Source organism: Mustela nivalis (assembly GCF_964662115.1).
Source record: "Mustela nivalis genome assembly, chromosome: 8".
NCBI lineage: Eukaryota > Metazoa > Chordata > Mammalia > Carnivora > Mustelidae > Mustela > Mustela nivalis.
The window spans coordinates 31487963-31505809 of NC_139027.1; the positions used below are offsets into that span (position 1 = coordinate 31487963).

At 43.6% G+C, this 17847-nt stretch overlaps 1 long non-coding RNA gene across 1 annotated transcript; it reads left to right on the forward strand.

The window, feature by feature from the left end:
- The first annotated feature begins 1176 nt into the window (after positions 1 to 1176).
- On the forward strand, positions 1177 to 14652 carry LOC309870815. Its single transcript, XR_014314832.1, has 3 exons — positions 1177 to 1324; positions 6736 to 6947; positions 13791 to 14652. It is a non-coding gene; the product is annotated as an uncharacterized lncRNA (long non-coding RNA).
- Positions 14653 to 17847: the final 3195 nt, after the last annotated feature.

Here is a 17847-nt window from a genome sequence, read left to right on the forward strand (position 1 = left end):
TGACGTCATTAGTCGAGGTTTCACAACTCATAAACCACAAAGCTGAGAACTGAACCCGAGCGGCCTGTCCCCAAAGCCCACGTTTCCGTGACATTATTCCAATACCTCCATGTCGGCTATAACATCAGTGCGGTGAGGGAATGAAAACAGTGCAGGAGCAGGGGTTGAAGCTGACCCTGAAGATTGAGTTCAGGGGTCAGATAACCTCTGAGAAGGCAGAGGGCAAGGGGAAGCCCTCAGTCACAGGAACCCAGAACCAACCAAGGTTCTCTCACTCGGCTTCCATCCTAACACCATGTCTCAGTGAACCAATCTCTTACCAGGCAAGTAAAGTGTATCGAAGTGTCAAGGACCAAACTGGTGTGAATATTCTCTCCCCTCTGTTTCCCTCTTGTTCTTCAGAGGTTCATGTCTGCTTTTTCGGGGGTAATTTTTTAGATCTTGATTTAACCACCGGTAGAATTAGGTTTCCATCCTCTTGAATCTTTAACACGTTTTTGTTAACTCTTACAGACTCACTCCTTTCAGGAGCCAAGAAACATATTCCTTAAACATGAGTGTGATGGACCGAATATGTGTGTCCTTCCAAAATATTTATGTTGAAACCTAATCCCAGTGTGATGGTATCTGAAGGTAAAGCCTTTGGGAGGTGATTCCATCATAAGGATGGAGCCCTCAGGAATGGGATTCGTGGTCTTTTAGGAAGAGCCCAGAGAGCTAGCTAGCTTTCTTCTCTGCTGTGGGATGAGGCAATAAGAAGAAAGCCATCAGAGGGCTGGAGGAGCACACCTCCCAGAACATCGCCATGTTGGCACCCTGACCTCAGACTTCCAGTCTCCAGAGCTGTGAGCAGTACATTTCTGTTGTTGATAAGCCACATCGTCTATAGTATTTTGTTACAACCGCCTGGACCGAGTAGGCCGTAGGATACGCAGAGCCTTCTCTCTCAGAGGAGAATGCATTCTGTTCACCTTCACATCCTGCCTCTGTTCCCAAAGCTTAGGTGAGCAGCACCGCAGGGCTGTCCTCCTGAGAACCCGTATTTACTCTCTAGGGACTTGACCTGTTCCTAGTGAATGTCAAAAGAAATACTATGCAGCAGCCCTTTGAAATGAAATGCTTTTCTATTGAACCGGAAAATAATCACATCCTCCCATTTACTCTTTAGGGTACAAATTGATCTGACTTGATTTGTCAGGGAGCCAGAACTGCAGGCAAATAGACGCCGGAGAAATCAACCAATCTTTTAAGCCAGCAGTAATTGTTCCTCCTGTCGGCTGGCTAAATGACTTGTGTCTGAGCATTCCACCGTGGGCTGTCTCGAGTAAGTGTTTCTTCGTGTCTTACAAGGGCTTGGCTTTTGTGTTTCCAACCTCTCTCCCTCTTATCCTGTCTCCTGGGGCTAATGTCATTGGGGAGCAACCAAAGGCAAAGCATGTAAATAAGAGTAAGGAAAAATGGTATGAGAATGAGAAGAGGTGAGAAGTGGCGTGTAAACCAAGGATGCGTTTTCTTGTACCTGGAGCATTAGCAAACCCAGGAAGTTCCTCTAGTATCAAAGCAGAGGGAATGAAGACCCTTTGCTGGTAATTTGTCCATTATCTTTAAATTTAAGAAAAGAAAAGAGTTTCAAGATTTTGCTTGTTTATTTGACAGAGACACAGTGAGAGAGGGAACACAGGCGGGGGAGTGGGAGAGGGAGAAGCAGACTTCCTGCTTAGCAGGGAGCCTGATGTGGGGCTTGATCCCAGGACCCAGGGATCATGACCTGAACTGAAGGCAGACGCTTAACAACCGAGCCACCCAGGTGCCCCTAAAAAAGGAAAGAGTTTAAATAGACAAGGAAACTGAAAAAGAATGTAACTGATATTCAGGTACTAACTACGGAGATTTGCCATTTTGCCATATTGATTTTGGTTCCCTACCTTCTCTTTTTCCTTCTTCACATCTCTCTCCTTCTTTAGAAATAAAATCTAGCTGTGTATTTCTACTCCACTGTGTTCTTCTTTTTCTTTCCAGAGAGAACTGTTATCACAACACCAGATTTTATCTTTCTTGTTCATTAAAATTTTGCTATGTAGAATACATACAGAAAGAATATGTAGTTCTCTTTGGAGATGAGCTTTTAATATTAACTCTTGTGGTTTTCCTTTAAGTATCATTTTGAATTTTTTATATTTGACATCATATTGCAATTTATCCATCCTGATATCGGTAGGTCTAGTTCAAGTATTTTAACTGTGGCATTGTATTGCTTTCCAAATTTATTTCATTCTCCCCTATTGATAAACATACTCTTCCCTACCACAGACGATGCTATGATGCATATTCCTGTTGAGGTGTCCTCAGACCCAAGTATGAGATTTTCTCTTTAGGGTATATAGCCTAAGATACAACCTCAGAGTAGAATTGTGGGGTAACAGAGGAAGCTTTTCTTCAATATTATTAGCTATTACCAAATTGTTAAACTGGGCACTGAAAAACAGTTTGTATGGGGACACCTGGGGTGACTCAGTCGGTGAAGCGTCTGCCTTCGGCTCAGGTCATGATCCCAGGGTCTGGAGATTGAGTTCTACATTGGGCTCCTTCCTCCTCCTGGGGAGTCTTCTCGCTCTGCCTGCCATCCCTCCCTGCTTGTGCACGCGCTCTCTCTGACAAATAAATAAATAAATAATCTTAAAACAACAACAACAACAACAAAAAAAACAGTTTGTATGGCATTCTCCTAATGACTAAAAAGGAATAAGCTGTAGGAAATCAATATAGCAAGACGTAACAAAAACTAGTTGAATCGGGCCAATTGGTTTATTCTCTGTAACCTGGTCCATTATATACATGATTTCTCCTCTTGAAATAAGAATATAATGCAATTTGTATCCTACTTGAGGTAAAATAGTCTGTGGATTACCATATATAGATACCATGTATCTATATATCTATATTCTCTCTGTCTGTATATGATATCTCTCCATATTCCATAAATAACAATAGGCAAGTAGCTGGATAAGAAGTCCTAAGTTACCCCTCTGAGCTCCAAACTTTCATTCCCTAACTTTATTTTCAAACTTTGTTGAAATATCAACCCAGCTGGGGATATTAGCTTCAGTTTGTACATAACCTAAAACACCTGGAGGAGAACAGCTCTTCAGAAAGGGAGGATGTACAAAGCACCTGGATGAGATCGGAGTATCTGGTGCAGGTCTGGGAATCTCTGACAATCAGGAAGAGAAACTGAAGAAGATTTTAATTTGGCTGTGTAACCAGCCTGGGAGTCTATGTGTGGACACATTCACAGATGTTATAGACGGAGCCTCATGTGCTCACCCTAGACCCCCTCGCCTTCTCCCCAGAGGCTCTCCTCTTTGTCTCCAGGAGGTTCCTCAAAGAGTTGGCATCTCTTGGCTGCTCATTTTGTGCATTGACTCCTTTGTCAGGGGCCCTTATCCTTGCGTGGCTGATGGGACCGTGGTACGTCCATCCATAGTCTTCCCCTCTGAGGAAGCCAAAGCTGCTGGGGTCTGCCCACGGGAGCTGGGGCAGGGTGAGGAAGGGAGACATCCTGTCCCCAGCTCTGTCTCCTGGGCTCTGAGGCAGAGTGTGTGTGCCTAGATTTCCTCAAGTTCTTCCTTCAGCTTTGGGCACCATTCCTTTTTTTTTTTTTTTTTTTTTTAATGAGATTTAAAATTAGTCCTTTGCAATGGATTTGCAGTCAAGGTGCGGGGAACACTAACCCATCCTTGCCATTGTCACCTCGCTTTCCCAGGTCTTCTCCGAGGCACCCCACGGCTGCACTCTAAATCTCAAAGCCTGCAGGAATAGCACTTTGTGGCGATGGGGAGATGGGACCTTGGTGGGGAGATGGGACCTTCTTGTTTCTTGGAGCCTATCTAAATCCTTGGGGCAGTTCAAGCAGGACACCCTGTTCTATTAGCATCACTAAAGATTGGAAGCCGCCTTTTGGTGGGGAAAGACATTCATTGTTTCTCTCACAGGGTAGGTTGGCAACAAAAGCCTGTGCAGAAACCACACTTGTGAATGGAGAACAGAGTTGTAGAGACACAGAAGAACAAGCTTGACTGGAGCTTAATCTACTGCCCACCTCTTCCTCCCCCTGCCCAACATTACTTAAAACACAGAATCACATTTGAAGAGTCTTTTTTTTTTTTTTCTTAAAGATTTTATTTATTTATTTGACAGGCAGAGATCACAAGTGGGCAGAGAGGCAGGCAGAGAGAGAGGAGGAAGTAGGCTCCCTGCTGAGTAGAGAGTCTGATGTGGGGCTCCATCCCAGAACCCTGGGATCATGACCCGAGCTGAAGGCAGAGGCTTTAACCCACTGAGCCACCCAGGCGCCCCTGCATTTGAAGAGTCTTCAGCATCCCACCCGTTTCGGTTATCTACTGTTGTATAACTAACCATCTCAAAATGTAGTCACTTCGATTTGATCACCCTCAACCGCTATTCACTATGAAAAAGATCCTGCTAATTCAAAATAGAAATGAAGTTTTTTAATCTAATAAAAGCTACCTATGACAAGAATGTAGTGACTTACAACGACAGTGATATATATTTTTTAATTAATTTATTTATTTTCAGAAAAACAGTATTCATTATTTTTTTTACCACACCCAGTGCTCCATGCTGTCTGTGCCCTCTATAATACCTACCACCTGGTACCCCAACCTCCCACCCCCCCGCCACTTCATACCCCTCAGATTGTTTTTCAGAGTCCATAGTCTCTCATGGTTCACCTCCCCTTCCAATTTACCCCAACTCCCTTCTCCTCTCTAATACCCCTTGTCCTCCATGATATTTGTTATGCTCCACAAATAAGTGAAACCATATAATAATTGACTCTCTCTGCTTGACTTATTTCACTCAGCATAATCTCTTCCAGTCCCGTCCATGTTGCTACAAAAGTTGGGTATTCAGCCTTTCTGATGGAGGACAGTGATGTATTTTTTCCCACCATTCTCGGTTGGCTGTGTGGTTTCTCTGCTGTTTTCCCCCAGGGCTCACATAAGTGGCTGTACTGAACTGGGGAACCAAAGTGGCCTCACCCATGTTCTGGAAGATGGTCCTGACTGTGGCCTGCAGTGCCTCATTTTCCTCCATGCAGCTCCCCTCCTAGTGGGCTAGACTGGGTTGCTTACATGGTGTTCAGCATTTCAGAGGGAGGAAGCGCCAGTGCTTCTTGAGGGCTGGGCTCTAGAACTCTTCTGCCACATTTGATTGAAAACAAGATGCAGCCCAAGCTCAAGGCAGAGAAGCAGACTCTACCCCATGAGGAGAGTTGTCACATAATATTGTGGCCATATTTTTCAGTGTACTACATCACTCCATCCTTTCTATGGCATCTCTGCTATTGTTCACCTTGAATAAGATTAGTGAAGGGGCCCTCACTTTTTCCCTGGGCAACCTGTTTCATATAGACCACCCAGAGCCTTCTCCCTTCAGATGAATACCGTCTTAGTTCAAAATAAGCATCAGGGTCCCATGCTTTTTTAGTGAGTATTGGGGAAACAAAACATTTATTGGGATGAGTCAAAGGAAACTCACATTTAGGGTACGTAGATGGAGCAACTTACTTTGTCCGAGTTCTGTTTGAGCTAGGAATGCCATTTGTGGGAAACAACCTCATTCTGAAGGGCTAAATTGGGCCAGTGTCGGGCTGAAGGGAAATAAAACTAATGAGCTGACCAGGGCTGTGCCTGACTTAGTCTGGAAAGGAAAAGGATAAAGGGGGCCCTTGTGGATTCCAAGTTGTTCAGCTTAGTTCACTAGAGCAAGGCAACTGATAAATTAGTTGGGGAGAAAGTCCTAGTCAGGAATAAAGTGTACCCAGGGCTATATATATCTCAGGAAATTAAGTATCGTCATAAGTAGTTACACGGCACGAAGATGCAGGAGAGGGGAGAGGATGCCGACGTGGTTTTGGTCTAGTGCCTTGTTACGCCTAGTGTGTGTGCTGGGCCACCAAGAGAATCTTGGGCCCATCCCCAAACTACTGAATCAGATTCTGCATTTTAACAAGGTCCCCAACTAATACATATGCGCATTAAAGTTTGAGAAGCCTGGGTAGCCTTCTTGATTCCATTATATTATATCCCATGTGAGGCCCCACATAAAGCTGGCCTTACTTCCAAAAAGGAACCATGCTTGGTCCTACCCAAGGCTTTCTGGGAACAGAGAGGGTCCAGGCTCACTATGGGCACTCCCAGTCTATGGCCCATTTCTCTAAGCCACTGAAACTCTACTGAAAGCCATGAACCCTGTCCCCAGAATGGACATGCACAACCCTAGACATGTAGAATTTCATCACATTTCGTGATTCCTCTGAAGACTTGGTCTGGGGAGCCAACGTCAAGAGCTCATGCTCTGTAGCCAGTCAGGACAGCTAGTCATTGCAAGCAGGTCCTGCTCTGGTTTGAGTACCATGGGCAGAAGGGGTGGAACCACGCAGGCTTAGGTCACGCGGGGTTCTCACCAAGATGGAAAGTGACACACACGAAAAGCAAAGGACAGGCACCAACTGTTTACAGAGCTCAAGAAACTGTGTTTATAACACATAGTTTGCCAAGGAGGTGATAGTGAACAGATGTGTCATTTGCAATTATTCCTAAAGATGTTAATTATGTAAATGGAGTCTCTGATTAGGGTTCTAAAAAAAGAACCCCATATATTATGGAGTGTTAGATGTGCACAATCAAGCATGCTCGCTGACTGTTCCTCTAGGTAATCACTGTTGGTGCCAGACTCATCACCTGGGGTGCCTGGTTTAAATGTACCACCCTGAGAGCCAGAGAGAGCTTCTGGAAGCCCTTTCCACCTGCAGAAGGTGAAAACTGGAAGTGAGCTTTGGGATCCTGGAGTACAGCTCTGTCCTTGTAAAGAGGCAGAACCTGAGGCCCAGAGAAATTACGTGACTGGTCACTAGGAGAGGGAAGGTAAGAGCTCCTGTCTTTTACGTCATCAATTTGCTTTTCCTTGCCTTATAGTGTCAACAAGGACATACACACGTCCATTATCAATTTTCTAGTTGGAGTCTACTTTGTGAAGAGAGGGCCGAGGGAATGATGTGAACCGAATATCTCCCTAACCCACTCAGGGTAGGCATGGACGTATGCGTGTAGGGAAGAGGAAAGTGAGTAGTTAGAATAACAGAGGGGTTTACAGTCTAAGCCGTGCTGTTCAACAGAAGAGCCACGAGTCATCCGTGTCTGTTGACGTTAGAAATAAATAAAATTAAATAACATTTGAAATTTAGTTGCTGTAGTTCCATTTCAAACACTCCGGAGCTGCGTGTGGCTACTGCCTCCCATTCTGGATGACACAGAACATTTCCATTACTGCAGAAAGTCCTCTTTTGGGGAGGACTTTCTAGAGTCTCGTATCAGAATTTTCTGAGTCTGAATCCCAGTTCTGCCACTTAGAGGAAAAGCTTCTGTGTGTTGTTTAATGGTTCCCAACCTCAGTTTCCTCATCTGTAAAATGGGCACAAGCCTCAGAGCCTCAGTGGCTTGCTGTGAAGATTAGCAAAAAGAAGCTTGTACTTACTAAGCACTAAATAAATGCTATTACTAGCCTCACAAAGCATGTGGGCATCCTGGTTAAGCCTGTGTTTGGGGCATCTGGCTGGCTCAGTCACGAGAGCATGGGAGCCCCCAGGTGCTGGGAACAAGGAGAGGACAGTGTGGTGTGATTTGTGAGAAGTGGTGGCGGGCGGGGAAGATCAAATTGTCACACAAGGCTGGGTGTGGCAGAGACCTCAGCCTGGCTGTGCCGCTGGTGGTGGTCTCCTCTCCTTCACCGCCTTTGTGCTAACTGCGTGCCTGCTTGTCCACAAGAGGGAGGCAAGGGAAAGGAGAGAAAGAAATCCTCAAAGTCCAGCTGGTTCTTTGCTGGCAGCTCTGGCCAGAGGTTTGCTGTGGATGAAGCTCCTGATGCAAGTAAGACTGCCTTTCCCGAAAGGTAGCTGCGTTTTCCTTGAAGCCTAACCCCCTCAGAGAGGATGTTCCCCCCCACCCCCCCAAAACCATCGGTTACCGGGATGGTAGTACTTCATGGCCTGTCCAGAGGGCTCGGACCATTTTCACACCTGGCTGGAGGCTGGGCCAGCTTCCCAGCAGCCCTCAGGGCAGCTGCACCTCGAGGGAGGTGGCCGATGGGGAGAGGTGGCAGCTGTCCAGGTAACTTAGTGACATGGCCCGTCACTCCACGGTATCAAGGACGCTGTGGGGCTCGTAAAGCATCGCAATAGGCATTGCGAGAAGGTAGGACAAAATAATTCTGTTTGCCCTGAGGGAATATTCAGCTAATCCAGGAGATGGTGAGCCAAGGGACAAAGGGGACTTGAGGTGGCCAAAGAGAAAGAACCCGGTGGCGGGATCTGTGGGTGTATCTTGCTGCCTGGTCTGCCCTCCATGAGCAGCGGGACTGGGGGCCGGTTCTCGCAGTTCTCTGGGCCTCCTCGCTCTCATCACGAGCAAATATCAGCTGATGGACTGCGTGATGGTAAAGTTCTCCATGGCCAGAGCCCTGGGCTTCACAAGCAGAGGTGGGGATGTGAGTATCTCCGCCACCAAGGAAGACTCTTCCACTGGGGATGAGACTTATCAGATGGAAGTGTAGAGTGTCCGGTTCCACACGGACAACACATTTCTTAGTGCATGTCCTATATGATATATTTGGGACGTTCTTTTTTTTTTTTTTAATTAAGATTTTATTTATTTATTTATTTATTTGTTTGTTTGTTTGTCAGAGTGAGAATGAGAGAGAGAGAGAGTGTGCGCACATGCAAGGGGGAGCTGCAGGCAGAGGGAGAATCGCGCTTCCCGCTGAGCAGGGAGCCTGATGTGGGATCCCATCACGATCCTGGGATCCTGACCTGAGCCAAAGGCAGATGCTTAACCAATTGAGCTGCCCAGGGTCCCTACTTGGGATGTTCTTATGCTGCAAGGCTATTTGTTGTTTGTCCTAAATACAAATTTAACTGGGCATTCTGTATTTTATTTTATTTTTTAAAATCACTTAAAAATTTTATTTTATTTTATTTATTTGGGAGGAACAGTGTATGAGAGAGAGAGAGAGTATAAGCAGGGGAAGCTGCAGAGGGAGAGGGAGAAGCAGGTTCCCTGCTGAGCCTGATGCGGGGCTTGATCCCAGGACCGGAGATCATGACCTGAGCCAAAGGCAGACACTTAACCACCTGAGCTGCCCAGGCATTCTGCATTTTGTGTTTTATTTGGCAAACTGCCTCTCACCAAATATTTCTGCCCCTCTCACTGTGCAGGGGGTTGTTTCTGCCTTGCTACATCCTCTTTCTGGGACCTCCTTGGCCACTGAGGGACAAGGATGGTTGTGACTAAGGCAACACCTCTGGCTTCTCCTTAGGCTTTCACTGACTAGACGCAAGAGCTAAGGGCTCTCTTCACCACCAGCACCCCCCCCCCCACCCCGGAGCAGGGGAAGCCGTAGGAAACTCTCCCTTTTTCCACTGCCTACTGCAGACCTCAGCCCTCCTGATGGCTGAGGGAGTGAACTTGCTGTCAGCTCTGAGGGCTCATTCATCATGGGCCTGTTGAGAGCTCGGGCCCCCATGTATGCATTTGGGATGGGAGCAGAGGCCCCATTTGTCCTAAACTATAGCCTTTTTTTCCTCAGTTACCTTTTACCAGTGAACTCTGCATTTGGGGTGTTATTGGGTGCTTGGCGGCTTAATAATAAGCTAATACTTTCTTTCCAACTGGGTCAGTGCATTTCTCTATTTTCCTATTTGGCCTAAAAGGGAGGAGATTTGAGACTGAGGACCGAAGCCTGTTACATCATTGTTGTGTCTATGAATCAGACTTACTGGCCCACTTAGATCCAGCCTCCTTGATGGGGGAAAAAGTAAAACCGAAGTGGATGGCACATGAGATCATTAGGCTGGGGGAGGAGGAAGAGATCAGATCTGGGTCCTCCAGACACCTGTGTTCTTACAGAAGTGGTCTGAGAACTTTATGTTGTAAATAACAGCTTGCTGCATGAAAGAAGGCGGGCAGGGCTTGAGGCTGGTTACCCAACCCTGATGCTTCTAGTTACGGATGATTACATGAGAAGGTTATCGGAAGATACCTCTTTTTTTTTTTTAACCCCCTCCCTTTTTATCAATATATAATGTATGATTAGCCCCAGGGGTACAGGTCTGTGAATCAGCAGGCTTAAACACTTCACAGCACTCACCATAGCACATACCCTCCCCAGTTTCATAAACCAAACACCCTCTCCCTGCCCCCCCCTTCCCCTGGCAACCCTCAGTTTCTGAGATTGAGTCTCTTAGGGTTTGTCTCCCTCCCAATCCAATCTTGTTTCACTTTTTCCTTCCCTACCCTCCACAACCCCCTGCCTTTCCTCTCAAATTCCTCAGATCATATGATAATTGTCTTTCTCTGATTGACTTATTTTGCTCAGCATAATACCCTCTAGTTCCATCCACGTTGTTGCAAATGGCAAGATTTCATTTCTTTTGGGGCGCCTGGGTGGCTCAGTGGTTTAAGCCTCTGCCTTCAGCTCAGGTCATGATCTCAGGGTCCTGGGATCAAGCCCCACATTGGGCTCTCTGCTCAGCGGGGAGCCAGCTTCCCCCTCTTTCTCTGCCTGCCTCTCTGCCTACTTGTGATCTCTCTCTATCAAATAAATAAATAAAAATCTTTAAAAAAAAAAGATTTCATTTCTTTTGATGGCTGCATAGTATTCCTTAGTTTATATATACCACATCTTCTTGATCCATTCATCTGCTGATGGACATCTAGGTTCTTTCCATACTTTGGCTATCGTGGACATCGCTGCTATAAACATTCGGGTACACGTGCCCCTTCAAATGTAGTGATCATAAGGTACCTCTTGAGATCCTTTGCCAGTTAAAGTGGTGGCATTTTCATAGCTCAGGCTCTTATTTCTTGCCTGGACATTTGCCACCCAGCATTGTAACTGCATCCCTTCTATACTTGATTTTCTTAAACACAGACCTGATGATGTCACGACACTGCCTAAATCTTACTATTTTCTACAGAAGCAAGTCCTCTCTCCTTAGCAGGGTACACAGGATGCTCTGATACTCTTTGAATTTCAGCTTTTCTCTAGGAATTCCCTTGGGGCTCCCAGGCACTCTGGGTGTATCCCAGATCAAATGCTAGTTGTCTCCTAAACCTTCTTCTTTACATCTCCAAAACTTTGCACATTGTTGGACCTCCTACGTCTAATATCCTGCCTCTGTGCTCTGGTCAATGTTGTATTTTGAGAACTCCCTCAAATGTCAGCTCTCAAAGTAGTCTCATATTTCCCTCTCCCCTGATCAAAAATATATTCTCTTCCTCTGTGGTCTCAGACTCTACCATGCTGCATTGTAAATTTTGGGCTGCCAGGTGTCTATTTCTCCTACTTGTCTAGGAATTCCATGGGGACATATGTTTGTATCCATCTTTCTATCCCCCTTCAATGTCACATGCCTCTCCTATTTCCCACTTGTGACAGCTTCTGTCACAGAGGGGGCATTCAAGAAATAATTGTTGTGGGCGCCTGGGTGGCTCAGTGGGTTAAACCGCTGCCTTTGGCTCAGGTCATGATCTCAGGGTCCTGGGATCGAGTCCCGCATCGGGCTCTGTGCTCAGCAGGGAGCCTGCTTCCTCCTCTCTCTCTGTCTGCCTGCCTCTCTGCCTACTTGTGATCCCTCTCTGTCGAATAAATAAATAAAATCTTTAAAAAAAAATAATTGTTGTATGCATAAAGACAATAGAATGTGGCCCACAGAACTGATGTTTCAGTTGTTTTAATTGTGTGACGTGTGTGACTTGTCAGATCAAATAAATCTTTGGGTGGAAATGACTGTATTGAAATGTTAGTATAGGAGCATACTGCAGCCCATAAAAATCCAATAGATACTGTAATTTAAATGAGGGATATTAAATCTTTATCTCAAGGCACAAATCAGAATAGAGCCACAGCGTGAAACACTTGTAATAGACGAACATTAGCGTCAGTATTAGCATTCAGTAATCCTTCTGTCTTTGGGGCAGAGAATGCCTATTTGGTACTAAACCACGTCTTGTTAATATATACATTGTGACTATGGCTTTATGGAAGGGTTTTTTTTTCTTTGTCACGTGAGATTCAATGGGTCAGCAAAATATCTCTGTTGGCAAGTACCTTGTGAGAGGCTGTGAGACTGATCACAGAGTGGGGGGTATTTATTTGCTACTTTGCCTAAATGAAATCTGGAGTGACACCTCTTCTAATGATTTATTTCCTTTAGTACACACTGGGCATCAATTTAGCTCCCAAAGACTAAAGCTCTTCAGGGGAATCGGAGTCTGGAGATCTTCAGGGGAACAACCACAAAGTTAGAAGCACTCCAGAGAAAGAATACTGGACGTGGGGTCAAGTTTCTGGTCCTGACTCTGTTACTAACTGGATGAAATAAGGCAGGGAAGGCTTTTGGCTACCCAGCCCTGAGGAGTCTGGTTCCAGATGTTTACATGAGATGGTTATTGGAAGGTATCTCTTGAGCTCCTGTGCCGGTGTGTGGCAAATAGGGCAGTAAGTGTGGTCCTGAGGAAGTGACACAACCTCTGAGGGCCTCAGTTTCCCAGTATTTGTAACAAGGAGCCTCTACTAGGGATCTTTGAAGACATTTCTCTGCTTTGTCATTTTGATCCTATGTGGTCCTCTGCAGGGACAGATGGACCATGACCTTAATGACGCTTAAGTTTCAGGAATCTTTTCTTGCATAATTCCTTTCAAAAGCCCCAGGAGGGGCCCTGTCAAAGTCTATTACATGGCCATAAATTTTTGTAAAGTTTCAAAAGAAAGATATTTTGGCTGAAATCGCCTTAGGCAGCGGCCTCTTTCTACCCCTCCCCAACTTCATTACAATTCCCTAGATGTTGGGGGACCTTGAAGAGATGGCAGGCATTTTTTGGATCCAGATAAAGAAAAGCTGAGTTGGGGATATGTTGATTTTGAGTTTAATGATAGGTCTTTATGGTAGTTCCCCTGTTGTTTGCCTTTCTCATGTAAGTATGGCTTCCACGAATATTTCTACCACCTACTGTGGCATGAAGATACAAAGCCACACATGGTGTCATGGAATGAAATGCTCCTACAACACCTGGCCCTGGAAGCATGTGGGGAAGGGGAGGGAGACAATGCTTGGAATGTGCAGAGCCAGAAGGTGGTCTGTGTCTTGCAATCATCAAACATGTAAAGGTAAATGGAGGATTTGGTTCTAAAGGATGCCTAAAAAAGGAAAGAAAAAGAAAGAAAGGAAGTGTTCTTCCATCAAGAAAATACTCAGTAATGCAGCATATACCATTATAAACACACTGTTGTTTTCTCTCTCTCTCTCTCTCTCTCTTTTTATGATAAAGGCTCAAAGTAGAATTTACCAGAATGTCCGCATTTGTAGGAGCGAAAACCTTTAATAGTACTACAAATAGTAAGTCTGTGAGGTTGCAGGTTTTATGCATCTCAAAATAATTCTTAGCATAGATGACTCATCTTGTCTAGATGAATTCTGCTGGTTTTAGATGACAAGGCGTGTAATATTGATACACTGCATTAAAAAGCTTCAAAGAAAACAAAGGTTCTAGTGACAGAGCTCCTATATTCATCAGTAAGGCAATTGATGTAGGAGAAGAGTAATTTGGTTTTTCTATTATGTAGCTCAATATATTGTAGACACAATTTAAAAATGTATTTGACATACTCTTGTAGATGTCTTAATTTCAGATTAATTTTGTATCAATTTTCAGAATGGTTGATTATACTCAAATTCAAGTATGAAGGGAAGAAACTCTAAACTGAAATGAAGAACACTAGCAGAAACTTCAAAATGTTTTTTACTTGATCACAACAGAAGCTAAAAATTCTGATGGCCAAAATCACAAAGACAAGGGACATCTGGCTGTCTCAGTTAGAGGAGCATGAACTCTTGATCTTGGGGTCATGGGTTTGAGTGCCACATTGGGTGTAGAGATCACTAAAATAAGTAAATAAACTTTAAAAAATCATGAAGACAAGAAATAGCATGATAGCAAAGAAAATATAGATAAAATGATAACTGAAGAAGGAAATTTGTGTGAATTGGGACATTCCAGGACAAGCGATGGCAAAGCAGAAGGAAAATGTAACGTTCCACTTAAGGACACGAACTACAAAAAGGTTAATGAGTATCATTGATGAAAAGGGTATTTAAAATTAACCATTGCACAAGGAACCTGACATGCCGTGAGTCTTCTAGTTCACAGCTGAAGGAAACTGGATAGAGCTTATCCCATATTTGACAAAACTCTGAAAATCTGACGTGACATTGAACAAGTTGGAAGCTGAGAAAAACTTCCCTAAATGATTAATAATAAAAAACCATTTCTTGCAGACTGAATTATGTTTTCCCTCTCTCTATAGGTAGAAAGATGACAGGAACCATTGCTTATCGTGTAATGAAATGGCCAAAAATTTAGAAAAATAATAAAGATGTGTGTTATCAGTTCACTTGTAAACATTTTTTATCATTTCCCCCCTGGATTCTGTGATGTTTGTGACTTTTTCAACTCCTGGAAATTAGTATTTTATTATGATTTATTTCTTCATTGTAAATATTCAATTTGTACTCAATTTTTATTTGTAATTTTGTATTCTCTTTTGATTAAAAAAAAAAAAAAGGTTTCCCAAATGATGCAAGCTTTAGGTCCCACAAAACTGGCTGTGTTGCTGCTCATCTGAGAGCATCCTTTATAGAGCAGTTCTTCTCAAACTTTAATGTGCATGTGAGTTCCTTGGGGAGCTTGTTAAAATGCAGTTTCTGAGATCCTGCATTTCTAACAAGCTCCCAGGTGTGATCTAGGGAGCACACTTTGGGAATCAAAGCTCTAGAACAGTGTTCTTCTCTGGCTGTGCTGATCACCTGTGATGCTCCTAGAAAAACACAGATGTCCAGGCCCCACCCCTCCAGATTCGTACTCAGAAGGTCTGGATGAGGGCCCTAAGGTTGTATTAAAGAAAACAACAAAACACTCCATAAAACGAGAAAGAGGCCCTTTCATACACTGTTGGTGGGAATTCAAACTGAAGCAACCATTTTGGAGGTTGATTAGGCAGTATCTTCCCGGATGAAACCAAAAAAGAAGTCAGCTGGCAAGGCAGCTTGGGAAAGGCAGTTTATAAATTCCCACCCCAGGGTCACAAAGCAAAGTATGGGAGGATGGGCTTTGTTGAGAGAAATAAATATATGACTGGCACAGGGTACATTTCCTGGGATCTAGTAGTTCCATTTCTAGGAATTTATCCAAGTAATATTTATATGTATCAAGATACATGTATATGATTTTTCAATTCCATATTATTTGTACTAAATAGGGAAAAAAGGGCAGCAACCTACCAGCACATCAATAAGTTATACAAATTATGGAATACCTGTCCAATGGAATAACAATAGTTAATATTAACTAAACAGTTACCATGTATCAGACATTGTTCTAGGTTATTTGTAAGTTATTTACTAAATTAGCCTTCACAACTATCCTGTTCCCATTTTACAGATGTGTTTTATATGTGTTGACATGGAACACTGTCCAGGGATATGAGGCACAAAACATGTAGCAGAATACTTAGTGTAATATACTATGCATTGCCAGGATAATACTTAATTTTTTGAAGATTTTATTTGTTTATTTGACAGAGAGAGAGATTACAAGTAGGCAGAAAGGCAGGTAGAGAGAGGGGGAAGCTCAGTGGGGACACTGAGCAGAGAGCCCGATGCGGGGCTCGATCCCAGAACCCTGAGACCATGACCTGAGCCGAAGGCAGAGGCTCAACCCACTGAGCCACCCAGGTGCCCCCAGGATAATACTTTAACAACAAAAAGTAAGACATCCCATTCTGATGCACACTCCTGGGAGATAACTACTGACAGAGCACAAAAATGAAAGGATATTCCGTTGTATCAAATAAGCTGTTTTCATGCACTTTGGTTAACTGGTAACACTTTCAGAAGAAGACAATTAAAATGATCAGGTTGATCTGGTGTTCTAGAGTCTTCTTTCAGTTAGTGATCAAACAGATAGGACATACTGCATGATTGTGACATTAGGGATGATGGGAAGAACTGACCCATAGATTTTCCTATATCTTGTTTCTTTAAGCACACACACAAGGGAGACCTACTTTGGTGTGATATGCCCCGGCTTTTCAGCTGACCCAACTCTTAACATCATGCTGTTTCACCACTGGGACTCCATTCCTCCTATTTTAGTCCACAGCAACCTTTTTTTTTTTTTTTTAAAGTATATTTTCAGCACTTACCTGTGGGAATTTTAAAACAAACAGGAAAGATAAAAGAAATTTACAGGGAACACTCACACAGCCACCACCTAGACTGAATAACATTTTACTACTCTTGCTCTGTCATTCAGCTGTTTCTCTCTCTACGCCTCCACTGATCCATCTCATTCTGGGGTTGCATTTCAAGGTAAGTCACTGACATCAGTCAATAAATACACTTACCCCTAAATACTTCTGTATACATATCAATAGCTATAGTTTAATATTCATTTATAGTTCTTTTTCTTTCCCTTTGAGGTAAAATTGATACACAAAAAAATGTACAAATCTTAAGTATACCATTTGATGAACTGTAACTAATCCTTCCATTTGCTTACCTCGAACTTGTAGTCAGAGAGAACTTGACCATACCTGCGAATTCCCTCCTGTCTCTTCCCTGGGGCCCTTTCCCACCTGTCTATCAATGCCCTGTAGGAAACTACTGTTCTGATCCCCTCTCCCATCCTTACCTGTTTAAAAACTTCTATGAATGAGGGGCGCCTGGGTGGCTCAGTGGATAAGCCGCTGCAGGTCATGATCTCAGGGTCTTGGGATCGAGTCCCGCATCGGGCTCTCTGCTCAGCAAGGAGCCTGCTTCCCTCTCTCTCTCTGCCTGCCTCTCCGTCTACTTGTGATTTCTCTCTGTCAAATAAATAAATAAAATCTTAAAAAAAAAAAAAAACTTCTATGAATGGAAAGATACAGTATGTCTTTCATGTAACACTTCCTTCAGCATAGAGATTCGTCTATGTTATTATTGTATTTCTTGCTATTCAGTAGTATTACATTGTAATACAGCACAGTTTATTTTCCTATTAATTGATACCTGGGATCTTTGTGATTTTTTTGCTCTTGTGATGAAAACTCCTCCCAATATTCTTATACAAGTATTTCTGTGGACATACACTTTCATTTCTCTTGGGAAAATACCTAGGAATGCAACTACTTGGTCATAGGATATATATGCTGAGGTCATGCATCCTGGGCAGTAATTTTGCAGGAATGAGGCATGTTCTCCCCAGTGCCTCACACCAGGACACAGATGTTGTCACCTCTACTCACCACTAACCTTAGTCACTTGATTATGTTGTTGTCTGTTCAATCTCTCCACCTTAAATTGAATATTTTGGCTTTTGGAATTGATTAGTGTTTTATGGGGACATATTCCAAGATCAGTCAATATTCAATTCCTGGTTAAACTTCAAACTACTGCCCTTACCCTCCATTGACCGAATCGACCACCTTTATCAAGGTTGCTGCATGGCGAGTGTCTGTTTCTATCACTTCTTCCATTTTTATGAGTTGGTATTCTGTTAGGAAGCTTTCCTTTTCCCTCAACCGTCCATTCAGCATGTATATGAATATGCACGCATGGATTCCAATTTTATTCAGTGGATTGTAATCCATTCCTACTGTTCTTGTTGAAGGGTCCCAGATGCAAACCTATCACACTGGCTCCTGTGTCCTTTTGGCACATCCCCATGTTCATTG